Here is a 12949-nt window from a genome sequence, read left to right as displayed (position 1 = left end):
CATCAAATCCAAAAATAAAGCTAAGGAGATAACTAACATATTTATCTAGATTCCTGAATTAGTATCCCAAAAGAAGAGGCACTCTGACACACTGCAATAAATCTGATAAAATTAACTTAATAAAAATAAATGTAAAATCCTGAGCTTGATGCCAAAACCTTGGACAGGATAGACAAACATTACTTAATAACAGCCCAGGTGAAAAGACAAGTGTTGGCTGACAGCAAGTTTAATATGAATTAATACTGTATTTGACTGTGTAATTTTATCTTTAAATGAATTAATACAGTATAGAACTTGAAAAGGAGAGGTAATAGTCCTAGAAAGATGAAAGGGAAGAAAAGACAAGTCATAAGTAATGGTTGAATGTGTCAGTGATGCACAGCCTGCAAAAAGAGAATGCTGAAATACTTAACAGGTTGTTAGCTATTGCACAGATTGTCTTACATCACATGGTGAAAGAGGGTAGAACTAAAACCAATGAGTTACAGTGACAAAGACCTTTTTTGGTAACCATTACAGCTATCCAAAAATGTTGCGAAATGAACCATTTTAGGGTTGGAAAATGTGAGTGCCCGAAAAGTAAAAGTACAAGTTGAAGCTAGGGATACTGCAGGGGTTTATTCATTGAATAGAAGTTTGGACCAAGTGACCTTTAAAATACTTCCTAAGATTAAATAATCCTTTTATTACTAATACATGGCCCAGAGCAACTGGGTGACTTCCAGATTATTAGAGCTCCTTGGTAGAAGAGCTAAGCTTAGGATGTATGACTCTGAAAGCTTAATCCACTGTATCTAGAAAAATACTGCAAACCATCATAATTCAGTATCTTCCTGGAAGAAATTACATCACCCAGGAAATGTCACCAAGTGAAGGACAGAAAAATGGCAAGCTCATCTGTCAAAGTTGAACCTCAGGCAACTGCTAGCACAACGACCACCACTCCTACCACCCTGTTCCTCCACTCAAATAAAGTCTGTTTCTCCAGAATATGCATGTAGTTCCTATAGATTAGTGTAGACCGACATTCCAAAATTTCCAAACCAAAAATGTGAAATAAAAGCATGCCTCCTATACCTGTGGGAAAAATCTGGCTCTGACAGTCAAAGATTATTCAACTGACTCCATGTAAGTTGGTTCAATGAGTAAAATCAGGCAAGCAGAGTTACAATCAATAAATGCAAAAGGTACTGTGCATTACTATAAAACTGTACCTAAAAAAATATGCAATTTCTAAACACATTTACTCTTTCCAAATTCCCCCAGATGTTAGCTTTTTAAAGAGCAGAGAACTGTTATATCCTATATTAGTTTAATACTTTTAACCTAATCTACCCTATAATTACAAACCATATTTTTTATTCAAAAACAGTTGAAGGGAATAAATTACACTAATATTGACAATTACAAAGCCAGCTAAATAGGAAATGTATTATAATAGGTTCATGGTACTAAATTAGATTACTATGCCATTTCAGTGTTTTCGTGGCATATCAAAGTATAATTTAGAGAATTTAAGTAACATATTTTAGCAGAGATCTGCCTTCCTTAAATGATTTCCCTAAATGTCTGCAAAATTAAATGTGTTTGAAAGCAGAATCGTCTGTAGATCAAAACACTGTCAGGTACACAATCTATTCTTCTTTTTAAAGTTCCTTTTTTTAAAAAAAAAAAAAAAAAAGGTTCCTTTTTGATTATCCACAGTAATGTCTAGGAGAAATACCATGGAAGCGCCAAGCAGCAGATTAGCCAATTTACAGAGCTTTAGTAAGTTTCAATTCTCTTTGCCCACGCCATCCCCCCAACACAAACAATTTTAACCTCCTCTATAGCAGAGACTGTTAGTTGCCTCCAAGGTCTCTCATCTGAGTAGTAAGAAACCAAATTTTAAGCTAGACATGTTGTTCCCCTGCTAAAAGATAATATTCTTCTATTTTCCTCGAAGCTGGGTGTGTTCACTTGGCTTAACTTTGGCCAAAGAGATACAGATTGAAGTTGGAAGACTTGTATACAAGTCCATCCATTCTTCTTATCTGCTATCAGTCTAAACAGTGGGTGTGACGGCTAGAGTTGCAGCCTCCATCTTGGATCATGAAAATGGAGTCACTTTAGGAATGCCAGATGCAATGGATAGAATGTTTGTACCCCCGACCCCAATTCATATGTTGAACCCCTAATTCCAAAGTGATGGTATTTGGAAGAGGGGCCTTTGGGAGGTTAGTAGGTTATGAGGGTGAAGTCTTCATAAATGGGATTAGTGCCCTGACAAGAAAAAGCCAGGAAGCTAGTTGGTTTTCTGTCTACCATGTGAGGATACAAGGGAAAGTGGGTCCTGGAACTGGTTCCTTACCAGAACCAGACCATGCTGGCAGACTTCCAGCCTCTAAAACTGTGAGAAATAAATATCTGTTCTTTATAAACCACTGAATCTATGGTACTTTGTGAGAGCAGCTCGAGCTGACTAAAACAGGAGACTAAAAAGGCAGAAGGGATCTAGATCCCTGACAACTTCATGGAACTGCCACTTCAGTCCTGGATTCTCAGGCTTCTTTTATTTAAGAGGAAATAAATTTAAATCTTATTACTGTTTAAGGTTTTCAGTTATGTACAACCTAATCAATTCCTAAGCAGCTCAGGCGCTGATAAGTCAGGTTTACTCTCCAGTCTTCCCATAATATGACTTCACAACTCTTCACAACCTGCTCTTGCTGCAGTGTCAAAAGTGGCCACTGTGCAATACTTGGTTTACTTCTTTAGCATGTTCGATTCTGGTAGTATCTCCCCCAGACTTAAAACGTCAAATCACTCTCTACTCATTCTCCGCCATATCTTAAATCATTGCTTTGCATTTCCTACAAGCTTTTCTTCCCTTAAAATGTTGGCATTCCCTACGATTACTTCATAGTCCTCATTTGGTTCTACATGTTTTCCACCTAGAGCTTTTAGCAAATTCTGAGTTGGAGAGAAGACCCGGTCTTATTTTATTATAACATAAGATCGGGTCTTATATAATATAATACAATATAATACTGGGTCTCATATTAATTTTTGCTCCAAAAGATGCATTAGAGCTGATTGTCCGGCTAGGTCTTATTTTCGGGGAAACAGGGTATGACAGTCCATAGAAACCAGTCAATGTTTACACGACCAAACCTCTATCTCCAACTCAGAGTTTGCTGAAAGCTCCAGGGGGATTTATTCAACTGTCTGCTGAGGATATCTGCCTGAACACCCATCATGCAATTTAAAAACTACGCTCCTCTCTGTTCTTCCTCTTAGTTGATGACACATACCCAGTTGGCTGTCCACACCTACAACCTGACCGTCGGCCTCAGGTCCTCACTCCTGCCTGAGACGCCATCAGTCACTCAGTCTTCTAGACCCTATAATCAACGGTTCATCTCTATCTTCTTTGGCCGTGTCCTCACTGTGACTTTCCCAGATTACTGTAATAGTATATGCACTGGTCTTCCTTTTTCCTATCCTCGCTCCTTTCAAAAGCGAAGTCAAAAGATCATTACAAAGTATCAGTCTCTTAAAGTTGCTTCCCTGGTCCTTGGTGGGGGGCAGATACCTGAACGTGGCCAACATGGCCGGCCCAGATTTGGCAATGGCCTCTTTGTACAAGTTCATCTATCTTACCCCACGGAGTACACCCACATGCAAACCAAACTGAACAGTTCCTGAATGGGTAGTATTGTTTTACAGCTACCTGCCTTTGCACAGTTCCACTGTGGGGAATTCTCCCCTCCTGTTAAACCAGGAAAATGATTCCTCCTCCCTGAAGAGTCTAATCCAATGTTTCTTATTGTGAAACTTTTCCTGACCACCATTTTCTCTCAATTGTCCTTCCCTCTCTTGGTACCACCACTGTACCATTGTTATAGAAATTATGCAAATACATAATTGTCACAGAGTATTTTACAATTTGAGACTGGGAAGAATTATTAATCATCCTTGCAGCTCTAGTATGTCTCTGACACCTGGTAGGTGTTAACAGAAAGAAGGAAGGAAGGGGAATGAGAAAGGGAAAGGAAGAAAAGAAAAGGAGGAAAGTCTATCTGATAAATCTTCATAAGAACTCAATGAGGAAAATTAAGACCCAGGAAGATTTTAAAATGTATTTAATTAAGGTCACTCGGTAATTAAAGTGTAGGGTAAAAACTATGACCATCCATCTTTCTCTCAAGTTTACTTCAGTCTCAGTATAATACTCTTCCTTTCAAGCCTACTCTTTTCCCCCCCAATATTCCAATACTCTCCACTTTCTCTAACTGAGGCAGGAAATTTGTTTATAAAATTAACGTGCCCTCAAAGCATAAGAGGTTGCCTATCAGACGTCTGGTTTCCAGTCTGGCAAGTAAGGAGCTTAGAAGTCTTAAGTCCATCCCATCAAGTAAAAAGCTGAGTAAACTGAAAAATCAACAACTCTTCTTAGATTGTAAGAGAGGTGAAGTCACAGAGAGAACCACTTGCCCTGAAAACTAGAGAGACAGACAGGCAGGTAGAAAGAAATACAACTAACCTGAGCAGAAACCCCCAAATAACCTACCCAGGAATCAGTGACTAGGTAGGAAAACCTGAACTGTAATTCCCAAATTGCTAGAAGCTCAGTGTGGACAAGCCTGAGATATAAAAACTCCAGGTGAACAGAGATATAGGAGGCTCCCCAAACTATCATGAGTCTAACCTCCAGGAGCCTGCGCTAGTTCTCCCGACTGAGTATCAGAAAAATCCCTTCATGCTTCCAGCAAGAAGGAAAAAGGAACCATTTTGAAATACACTAGAGCATTCCATCTTAAAATACCTGTCCTCAGGAGAAACTATTTTGCTAGAACCTAAACTGGGGTTTCATGAGAGCCTAACCTACCCGGAGTAAGTAACATATCCAATTCCAGCTGGCTCTAGCCTTCCACCTGGGGCACAGGAATACACAACTCCAGCCTCCTGTAGGCATCCTGTCTCACCTACTGGGAAAGAAAAACTGAGAAGCACTGCTGATGTGATATTCACAGCCCAGGCGCACAGGCTCACCAAAGACTGAGATCTAACCCTAGCACTGCAGAGCGCTCCCCTCTCCCCACAGCTTTCCACTGTAGACTACAGACTTATTTACAGCAGTTCCTTTTACCCAGCACATCACGTCCACCTTTCAACAAAAAGTTACAAGGCATACCTAAGGCAAAAAACACAGTTTCAAGAGACTGAATAAGCATCAGAACCAAAGTCTGACATGTCAAGAATGTCGGAATTATCAGACCAGGAATTTTTTAAAACTATGATTAATGTGCTGAGGGATTTAGTGGAAAAAACAGACAACATGCAAAAGAAGAAGGCTAATGTAAACTAATCAGATTATTATTGCTAGAAACTTCTCCCTTTATTTTGACTAAATGAGGTTTAGTTGGCGTATTTTCTTATTTACCAGTGCTTTCTTCTTTTAATGGATTTTATTTTACACTCTTTTTAGTTTATGCTAAATGGTATAAACTATTTTTGGTATAATGGTATAATATTTATCTTTGAAAAGATTCCAAAAGATTATGTAATTTAAAGGAAAATTTAATAAAGAATTTCAAATGCATAAAAGTAACATTTTTTAAACTGCTCTATGGACATTTAAATATTTCCTAATGATATTACAGATAAAAAGGAAGTGTCAATAAAAGGAAACCATGTACAGGCAGAACCTGACTTGCAAATGTGGATCCTGCAAATCTGCTGCATCTGAGAAATTCAAGCCCTGTCGAGGCTGACTGCCAAGATTCCAGTTCCCTTTCATGCAGCTATTGTTAAACATTCCCCCCCAGTTCCCTGTTCCATCACATCCAACTCACTCTAGCCCACTCTTTTAATGCCAACTTGACCCCATCCCAATACTATTCCATCTCGCCTGAACTCCCATCCTTCCTCTTCTAGGTGCCAAAGATTCTCCACCTCCAGAATGATCTTTCATATATCTGTCTCCAGGTAACACTTCGCCCATTTCCCTAACTCCCAGATGCCCTTATCTCCTTCCTGTCACAGATGCAGAGGACATTCATTCTCCTCTTGCTATTGTCACTACCACAGTAGGTGAAGAAACCTCCTCTCACTGCCAATGGGCTGAGAGAAGAAATGGAAACACTCCCTGTTGTTTAGGGCGTATAGAAGTCAGGAAGAAAAAAAAGGAACATTCCTCTGGTTATTGGAATTGCTTTAAAGCTAAATAGATTCTCTAAATTTTAGACTTACAGTTGGAACTCGTATCTCCAAAGACAATGATAAACCATAATATTGTTAGTTCTGGAGTTCAGCTATATATGATGGCTACCATCTGGGTATGTAATTACAATTTATAATATTTTATCTTTAGGGATATGTTCTCTATACCACACAAGCCAAGTTACAAACTACCTTTTGAAAGCCAACCTATGTAAGCACCATTTCGAGCTATTCATTCGTACTTTCCTATATTAAGAAATTAAAAGCACGGGAAAATAGACCTAAGCTGCTGAACCTGCCTTGCACGTCTTGTTCAGCATTTTATCCTGCACCCAGTATTTGATACACTTAAAGCACTCACCAACATTTGGGAAAGAAAGTGGGCGGAGGCTGGAAACGGGGAGGAGCCCAACATCCCAGAGTCCCCATCCACAACGAATTAATGTCTCTGATTAGTGAAGGAAGAAGACAGAGAATTTCAGCGATCTAGAAGAAAGGAACCTTCTTTATCCTTCAGGTTACATGAGATAAATGGGGATTCCTTTTTAAATAATCTTAACTTATTCATGGTCAAAATCATATCTACCCAGGACAGCCCATCAAAAATTAGGTCTGTCCAGTTCAAACCTGAACTGGTAACACCGCAAGGTAACATGATAAATACTTTCAATTCCAACCAGCTAGAAAATAAAATGGAGGGCTGAGAATATTTTTCTGTACAAAACTGAGGAGCAGGGGAAAGAAGACGAACTACAGTAGAAAATTCTTTCAGTCTAAATTATCCAGATTAGTTGTTTTTAGATCCACTCCTTATTTCATTCACTCAAAATAGTTGTACTCCTAGGTATGTTTTTATTACAACAGTCTATGACCGCTTTTATTGGAATTTACAACCTCGTCTTTATTTACACTGAATGCTTCATTAATATCACTTGCCTAATCTTCTATTTCAACTAGATTAATATCATTCAAAATAAAAACATTGTTTCAAGAAAGAAATCGCAAAAAGGTAAATTTAATAGTTAACTATCATGATGAGTGGCCCAAATATTTTTAACCTTATTGTTTCTTGAACTAGTTAGGAGAAGATTTTGAAGAATAAAGTGAACCAGGACCTGAGGTTTTTAGACCACTAAAAACGCTTAGAGAAGGAAAAAAGTTTTCAAAATAGGTAAGGTGAAACATTGCGTTATATGACATTATTGTAAGTATTATATTGTTATAAGTATAAATCCTTTACATCCAGTAATAATTACTCAAATATCAAATAACACATTAAGGTGATAAAAGAAATGTATTGAATGAACAAACATTGACATTACAAAACTATAACCATAATTATTTACCCTTCAGGTAAAATAATTTATCTAAAATCTCATCTATAGAGTCTTCTGAAAAATAAGTTCATCATACTGTATTTTATATTCCAACTACTTTTTAAATTCAATTTCTTTTTCAAGCACTATGTCTCTTCAAAAGTTAAAGATGATATTAGAAAATGTATGTGACTATTCAAAATAATCAGACTATGACTAACACAGACTATGAAAAAAGTGCAAACAAAATACACATAAAGTAAAAAAATTAATATAAAATAACAACCATAAAAACAGATTATGAACAAATTATTTTTTTTTGTATATTAAGCTTAATTCTTCCACATACATGAACAATGAAATAGGTGGCCTAATATAGTATGTAATGCAATGTACACTCCAGGTATTAATACTTTTTGTCTGGATGCTCCATCTATTTCCACATTTCTTAATTTGTATCAGTTACGTGTGTGTGTATGTTTTAATAGCACAATTTAACTCAAAACAAACAGGTTAAGACAGTGAACACCCAAAGTTGTTTTTCCTAAATAACTCATTTTCAGCAATAAGGGAGGATTGATGGGTAGCAAAGGAAGTGGGAAGAGAAAGGGCATTGTTTGTAACTGTGCGTGCTTTTGCCAAGTTCCAACAAAATAATGAATGCCAACCCCATAGTTCAATTTGTAGAAAAATGAAGTCGGCAATGGTTGAGAGTAGGGTCCAACAAACTTTTACACCTTTAATCTGCCAGGAATAAATTTAAGGAATAATAAAGCAAAAGGAGCACTGGCACATAATTCAAGCTTCTAGGATTTTGCAAAAGAATTCTGCCTTAATAGGTTTAGATACTTTGAATGACAGTGTCATCCATTAGTTGAACAAACTAAACCAGCATTAACATTTTGTTAGTTACAATTACAATGTCCTTATTCATGACACACTGCAAAAATATTAGAGACTGAGAAAGATTCAAGATCAAAACAGAAAAAAAAATATTACAACAGTCCAAATAAAGAACGGCAAAGTGTTAAGGTAAGATGGGGTGTTGGTCTTTGTGACTGAATGCCCAGTGCAACACTTGGATAGTTAGTCTTCAATTCCCACGTCATGAGAAAGAAAAAAAAAAAAGAAAAAAATCACTAAGAACTCCCAGGCAGCTCTCTGGTGCTACTAATTTTGCCCAAAATAGCAGCAGGACAGGGTGTTACAATGATTATCGTATCATCACAGACTGTACACCTCCTCAATAACCCTGTTCTCTGCAACACGGGCCACAGACCTATCTATGCCCATCTCACTCATAGGAAAAACAGCACTGGGGGGAAGTGGAAATGAAACAGACTACTTCCTGGGTCTCAGCAAGCATCTTTTTTGATATATTCAATTACTTCTAAGCAAGATACATAGAAAACAGGAAGCCAAAACATGATTAATCCAATGGGTCAGTGAAAAATGAGAATATGTAAGTATATAAAAATAAGGGTGAGTTTAAAAGGAAGAGAAATAAGTCGGTTTTTTCCACCTACTGTCTGTTACTCTCCAATCTATTGGCTCCTAATTAAAGGCTTTAAAAACAAGTTTAGAAAAATGAATTACGGGCAATTATATTGGAGAACTGCAACAAAACAGTATAAATCCCTCGCTGACCCTATCTTGCCTGCAAAATTGAACTACCTACAACTACCTCTTGGTATTATGACAATTATAGATCACCTACGTAAAGAACCTAGCACAATGCTTGGCATAGTGTGGTTAAAATAGTAACCATTATTATTGTGGTAAATACTCTGGGTATATGGATAAATACCAGGGGCGCCAAAAAATGTATACACATTTTAAGAGATGTTATCTATGCTCAAGCAGTAGCTCAAGTTCGCTGTAATCAGAAGTGTCTAGCCACTGATAGTAACCACTTTGAGCACCTCTTGCAATTGCAGAAGTCAAACGTGACTTGTATTCATCTCTTGTTATCAGTATACATTGAGTATTATAATTGCTTTTTTCCTTTCTTAAAATGTGTATACATTTTTTTGGCACCCTTTGTAATAAACTTGATCACCTTACGAAAGCACAGTTCATTCTCCTTCAAGCAGAACTTAAGGAGCCAGAAATTTAACCCTGAAATTGTGAACGCCTTCAAGATTTCTAAAGTAAAATAGAATAATAGTACGGTGGTAAATTCAATTGGTCTGATTATTTCCAATCCAGCAACACCTTCAGAAGCAGTCCTAAAAGGATCCAGTCAAAATATCCCATGCATAAGGATAGAAGGGAAATTCAGCCCTAGATAAAGTTCTATTACAGTCCCTGGGAGAGCTGGTTTCAGGATTCTGGGGTTCCTGGGCTCCTGGGTCTCCCAGATCCTATGTCTCCCCACCCTCCACCTCCTAACCCCATATGTGAAGCCAGACAAAGCCAGAGAAATAATTTAGGGAAAATATTTCCTGGAGCAATCAAGGAAGGAAAATTCTACAGAAATTCTAAACACTACAGGAGCCCAATCTAATTCTAAAGTCTTTGTATTATAGTTCACTGTCCATCCTTGATGCAACCGAACAAAAATTCTTTTCTTTATTATGCATCTACTAGGGGCCACTCACTGTGCTAAACGATTCCACCGAAGAGGTCTCAAATGAAAAAGAACTTTTTGCCTAGGCTGATCTCAGGACTTTTATTTTAGTCATATCAAAACAAGCCCACCAAAATACAAAAGCACCAAGGCAACAGACATCCTTGTCACTTAATTCTATCACTGGCCTCCAAAGAAACTCTGGACTAAACTTAATTACTTCCTTTAACAACTCTCAGAGTCTTTGACATTCTAATGTACATTATGAATCTCTAAAAAGAGATATAGTATGCACCATTCCACAAACTTAACCTGACCTCTGAACCCTTTTATCCTAGAACACCAATTTACATAGTACTTAATGTTTTCACCAAAGATTAAAATTTAATAACAACAACAAAAAGATTTTGTAGTATTTAGAGGGCAAAAGCTGTATAGAGTCTTTCTCCAATGCAATCCCACTTACATACAGGATTTTCCTGCAAAGCAATTGAAGCAAACCAATGAAAGTTCCAAAATAGGCATATGAAAATACAAAGTATATGAAACACAATGCCAGTAAGTTCTGAACAAATGCAGGAATGCTATTTCTTTTTTAGCTCAGTTTACCATTTTACACTTTCATCCAGACATTTGAGCATGAGCTCTCTGCTAGCGCTCAATCCCAGCAGAAAGAATCCCTATGTCACATGCCCCAATTGCCAATCCTACATTTTTCCGGAATTTTGTTACTAGATAGATCATTTATCATTTGCCTCTTTCCACTATGCCCCCTTAAACAGCTTAATAATATCTTCATAGCCTCTAGCCAGCTAAGAGATCTGTGAGTTACTCCAAGCTGTCATTAAAGCCTCATATTGAACTACTGGACAGTAAAAGACCTTTGATTTCTCCAGCTATGGCTAAACCTTAATATACTCAAGCTTCGATAACTGGGAATAAGAGCAGATATTTACACAGTGCCACTATTTACTACAACAGACAAGCTGGTCATTTTAATGAGGGAATTTTGTCTCCCCCGTACCTTTTCGCCTCCAATATCTTATTCGGTATTCTTTGTGTGGTGGCTACTTTATTAAAGTGGTTCAATATTTAATTAAGGATTAAATGGTAAAGCAGTTTGCCCATTAAATTATAAAAACCTTCACTGTTTATAGAGCTTTTTAAAATTAATTAAATAACTTAATAGAACTTTAAAAATTAGACTTCAAAGTGAGTTTTGAGAACACATAAGTTATTTGGAAGATATTCAGCCCTGACAAAACACATGCACCAATAATGACAGAACACACACACAGGGTCGAGAACCCGGGAGTATCCCCGAAGCTCAGGCATCCTTGGACCATAATCTGCAGCGTCCATCAGATGAACACACAAAATGCAGCATTGATACAGTAATTCCCTGGGACAGGAGAAGCACGTCAGGTTATCTGGGGAGGCCCAGGGGGACACACAATACGGATGTCCAGGAAGAGGAATCAAAATAATTATTTTTAAATTTAATTGTTTAAATTTAACTCCTCTTTCACTTAGTTGCTAAATATTGAGTCTAAGTCTTTGTCTTTATTTTCCTAGTAATAGAAAACACTGGATTTATTAATGCTTATTAATGTTTTAAATCAGAAACCCCAAAAGGAGCCTAATAAAAAAGTCAGCTCATCTCAGATTCTCTTTCCATTTATTTTAAATGATTTTTTTATCCACAGATCAAGAATTTGATGGCAAGATTTTCCTTGTACCCACTGATAAATTCTATTATTTTGTTTCCTTATTTACTATATTTTCCTGTTGTGTAATAAATATATTGAGGTAGAGCTGAAAATATAATGCCAAGAGAACCTGGCTATGGAGCTTTCCTGCTGCTTCAGTTTCTTCTGCATGTGAACAGAAAAGTGAGTGGAGGCAGTGAGTCAATACCCAAGCCAGGCCAAAAGCCTGGCAATCTGAGCCATGTGGCACAGTCACATGATCACTGGTGTCAAAGAGCAGGACATGTGCTACCTAAGCGAGGTGACGGGTGCGAATTCTCCTTCTTAATCATCTCATGCTCTTGTTCTCCTTTTCCAATCCTTCCATGGGAGTTTATAATTAACGGTACCATGATTACAATTTGTGAAGGGTACGGCAGGCTTTCACTATCTCTAGTTCACTAACTCCTATAAAAACTGTAATCTTACATATGTTTTCCCTAGTTATCTACAAGTCTTATGAAATACCCTCACCAGCTCCCATTTCTCTGCCATATCACCATCTGTTCAGTTCTACCACTTACATTAAAAACCCTCTATTTTCCAAATTTTGCACACACATACACATACGCACACACAAATGCCCTCCCCCCACACACACACAATTTAGGATTTAAAAAGCTTTCCATCTTCATTTTGAAAATGCTGGGCCAAACTTGAATGAGTTTCTTTATGGCTGGACCACTCAGAACCTTGAATGTGCTACTTTATATCATGAATTTCTTGATATAAACATAATATGCCACATTTCAAAATCTATTTGGCTATTGAGGCTTTGTTTAATGAAACATTTTCACAGCACACACCTGGGAAAACTCTTATCCAAACTATTCAAATTAGATTATTTTATAATTCTGTTGTATAAAAATGTGTATATTTTTATCAAAGTGTATATTTAAAACAAATCTGAATATATTAATTATTCATTCATCCACTTACACACCCATCCCACCAGCCATCCAAAAAAATAGCATAAACTGTACATGATGCCTATATATGTGAACAGTTTTATACCTGGTGCTATGGGAGAGAAATCACATAATATAACTGATTCTCCTTAAGAAATTATAAGTGGTAAACCTAGGAAACATTTACTTCATAAGAGTGCT

General features: G+C 37.2%; 1 protein-coding gene across 6 annotated transcripts in view; it reads right to left on the bottom strand.

The window, feature by feature from the left end:
- The window catches only part of SSBP2 (single stranded DNA binding protein 2), a 272802-nt gene that overhangs the window by 219386 nt on the left and 40467 nt on the right, over positions 1–12949 (bottom strand). The window lies entirely within an intron of this gene.

Source organism: Rhinolophus sinicus, linkage group LG03 (assembly GCF_036562045.2).
Source record: "Rhinolophus sinicus isolate RSC01 linkage group LG03, ASM3656204v1, whole genome shotgun sequence".
NCBI classification, from domain to species: domain Eukaryota; kingdom Metazoa; phylum Chordata; class Mammalia; order Chiroptera; family Rhinolophidae; genus Rhinolophus; species Rhinolophus sinicus.
The sequence above is the reverse complement of the archived record's forward strand: the minus strand, read 5'-3'. Positions and strand labels throughout refer to the sequence as shown.